At 43.5% G+C, this 3,634-nt stretch overlaps 1 long non-coding RNA gene across 1 annotated transcript; it reads right to left on the bottom strand.

Moving 5' to 3' along the window:
* Positions 1 to 210: 210 nt before the first annotated feature.
* Positions 211 to 3,408, bottom strand: LOC119301681. The gene is made up of 3 exons (XR_005147143.1): positions 3,055 to 3,408; positions 2,907 to 2,959; positions 211 to 1,217 (listed from the first exon to the last, which is right to left on the bottom strand). It is a non-coding gene; the product is annotated as an uncharacterized LOC119301681 (long non-coding RNA).
* Between the last annotated feature and the right edge of the window lie 226 nt (positions 3,409 to 3,634).

Genomic DNA, 3,634 nt, shown 5'->3' with positions numbered 1-3,634 from the left:
TTTCTTAGAAAAGAAAAGTAGTATTCAAAAACCATGAAAACTAATTCCTTTTTTTGTTTTTTTTCTTACAGAATCATCATAGCAGTACGGAAGTAAGTAAATTTCTAATTTCCATGCAAAAATTCAGAAATAACAGAACAATGGAGAATAATTCTGTAATTTCAAGGATAAACCAGGAAATATGAAACACACATCATCAGTAAAAAATACTTCAGTCCACATCACACATGCTGACCATAAATAACATAACACCGAGGATAAATTCTGGTGTGCTAATTGTTGTTTAACATTTTTTAGACAAAAGGCATCAGCCGAGCCTGAGATGGGGCTCGAGCCTAGCCCGATTTTGAATTAACAAAGCCATCAACTGGCAGATTACAAGCAAACGCCCTCATGCAAAAGAAAGAACAACACGGCGGTAAGATACATAAACGATGGACAACACCAAACTACTACTCACACGCTACGGAAACTGAAGATGATCAAAAGAGAACGAAGCCGAAGACACCAAGGACCTTCTCCAAGAATGCTGCACCAAGAACAATATCACACTGGCTCGGAGGAGAGAGGGGCCGACACCAGCGGGGCATATGCTGTCACCATGCACCTACGGGCCTCGACACGACACATCAGGTACACCATCTTCGAAGAAGGCCACTACCTGCTTGCCTGGATCGAAGGCGCCGCACCGTCGCAAGATGAGACGGATGCCGCCGGAAGATGGCCACATAGAGAAGGTCAGTGCATCCCCAACAAGACGCCGGAGGCTCTCCTTGAGCAGAACATCGCTGCTGCACACATCCAACACCGAAGGCTCACAAACGCCAGCAGACCACAAAGGCTGCACCGTCGCTAGGACAAGAGGGCCACACCGTTAGGACAAGAGGGCCACACCGTCGCTGCCGCCCACCACCCACAAACGCCAGCAGACCACAAAGGCTCACAAAGCGGAGCCTTCAAGAAGGGAACAGCGTCGAGAGCACCGCCGCCGCCCAACAAAGTTAGGGCTTTCGCCCGGGAGACCTAGGGGCAGGGGAAGTGAGAGGATCAGTCCATACCGACGCCTCCAAGGAGGGGAACGACACATTTAGTTCCATTAAAAAGATGTGCATATGTGACTGATCCATGCTGAAATGCATTGTCACTGGAATAATCACTCTACTGAAACTTCCACCATCAACTTCTTTGAACATTTTCATTGGTTAGCTTTAGGAAACCTGCAAATCAAAAAAGAACAATATAGTTACTATACAATATCACATTTTAAACTATATATAATCACATATGCATGGTTCTCAAAGAAATAGATGCAAACATAATAAGACAGACTTATTTATGTTCTAATAAATAAAATATTGTTCCCTTTTGTTAGCGAATGTGTGTTCGGGCTGTATGTACGTGCCTACTTTGTAGGACTAGCGTTGAGTTAGTTAGCCCAGATTGATTAATGTAAGAGTGTTGCACGGCCTCTCTCTCTCTGCTTGCTTCGACTCCAGCACCTTTGATTCCTAGACGACCACGGCATGAAAGCCATCATTTGGCAAGAAAAGAATGTTACACTGAAACCAGCTTGAAAATAGTCCTCGAAGCTTTTCAATTGTATAATATTCAGAATAATATACACTGTCATGCCAGTTTCCTAGGAGTGGCAACATTAAGATCAACACCCAGATGCATATATCTAATCAGCACAAGATCCATATATACCTCATTTGCCCACATGTGCATAGATGACTATCTAATCAGCACACAACTGGATGCATATTTCCAAGAAAACTGACATACATGGTATAGGGCTAGGGCTACAGATTATTTCAGGCGACAACCTTCAAAAATTCTTCATGGATGAAGGGCCAAGAACACAACTGCTCTAGATCTTAGTGTACAAAATAAGATAGAAACGTTTCTTGGAAGATCCGGAATATAGCATCACATAACATCTAGGGGAGAGCAGGAGGAGGGGACAAACTTTGGTTGAAGGAAGAGGAAGACAAACACCGGGTCGTCATGATGAAACTTTGGTTGAAGGAAGAAAAGAACACATAATAAATGAAGAACACAAGAAGAGGAGGTGCATTAGCTACTAGGCTTGCTCCCAATAAAACTAACCACAAAGATGGAAGTGCATTAGCTACTAGGCTTGGTCCCAACAAAACTAAGTAAACTAATTTCAACTAAAACCAGCAGCAAAAGATTCATCATGTAAACGGTCATCTCGCAAAAAAGGGTTAAAACTAGTCTGTACAAGGAGATCAAAAAGGGTCAAAACTAGTCTTGATTGCAGTAATGAAATAAAGTTCTTAAGAACATAAAAAAATTAGCAGCTACACCTTTCAGTTGAAGCAACAAATAATCTGAAAGTTGGCTTATGGATTTAGATTTCAATGACATAATACATTCATAGTTGAGAAGAACTGATTAAGTATGCACTTCCATAAAAAGCAAATGAAACAACAATACTACAAATGTTTCATAAGAAATAGTTTGTCATCAACGATAAGTATTATATATGAAACAATGCATTGTTTCATATGAAACAACGTCAAGAAACCTAGGAGAACTGAAAAAGAAACAAAATCAATGCATATGAAACATTGATCTGATATATATTTCAGTTCCCTACGCACTACGGAAGACCTACTATTGACCAATGCATATGAAACTTGTTTAAAACAACATCAGTAGAAAAATATAACGATCATTTTCTGTTTCTTCTAAACTACTAAGCATTGCTTACATTTCTTTCATTTTCTAATATCCAACACTGACGTATGAATCCTACCTCCTTCTGGACAAGTAGTTTGTATAAGCAAATAAAACATTCCTGGATCTAGCATTGTGTAGTTCTTCCGGACAGCCACTAAAACATCAGCAACCAAATATTGTGTAGTGATCTAGGTGCTCACCGGTGATTGGCAATGGTGGGAATGATTTGAGAGAACAAGGCGGTGCTCACTTCCTGGATATGGATGTTCAAGTTCATCAGTGACGGTGAAGGCATGAATTCAAGAAAGACAGAGGTTGCCAAGGGGGGAGAAGGAGGAGGGGGCTAACCTTGACCGGAGGAGGTAGAAAATGACCAAAGAACTGTCGCCGTCATGGTCGCTAGAGGGGGTCGAAGCTTCGAGGTGGAGGGGAGATCCGGGGAAGGAGGACGGTGACGGCCGCGGTTAGTAGCCGTCGCTGGAGGGGAGGACATTGGATCATGAACACCTCGCTTCTGCCATCGGCGGAAGGAGCTCGGAGGCGGAGGAGGCGGCGGCGGCGGATCTTGGACGACAGCGCGTTGTTCGCTCGTCTACCGCTGGAGCCGTGGCTTTCCTCCCCGACCTGTCGGGTTGTAGCTTTCCTTCCCGTGGTAAGGTCATGGGTCCGGCAGGGTTAACCCTCGAAGGATAAGGTCGTGGTTCTCCGAACCGGGGAAACAGCGGGGATCGCCGCGGGATACCTTGCAACCAAACGTGGCCTTAGGGTGACTTTTTTTTTTTTTTGAAGGGTCCTTAGGGTGACTGTTAATGTTGCTCAAACCTTCGTTAGCAATACTAGCAAATATGCCCGTGCGTTGCAACGGGAGACAAAAAATTATGGCTAACAAAATAAGTACTCCCTCCGTTCGGAATTACTTGTCATAGAA

This window comes from Triticum dicoccoides, chromosome 5A (genome assembly GCF_002162155.2).
Source record: "Triticum dicoccoides isolate Atlit2015 ecotype Zavitan chromosome 5A, WEW_v2.0, whole genome shotgun sequence".
Classification (NCBI taxonomy): Eukaryota; Viridiplantae; Streptophyta; class Magnoliopsida; order Poales; family Poaceae; genus Triticum; species Triticum dicoccoides.
Note: the sequence above shows the minus strand (reverse complement) of the source record. Positions and strands in the feature narration are given on the sequence as shown.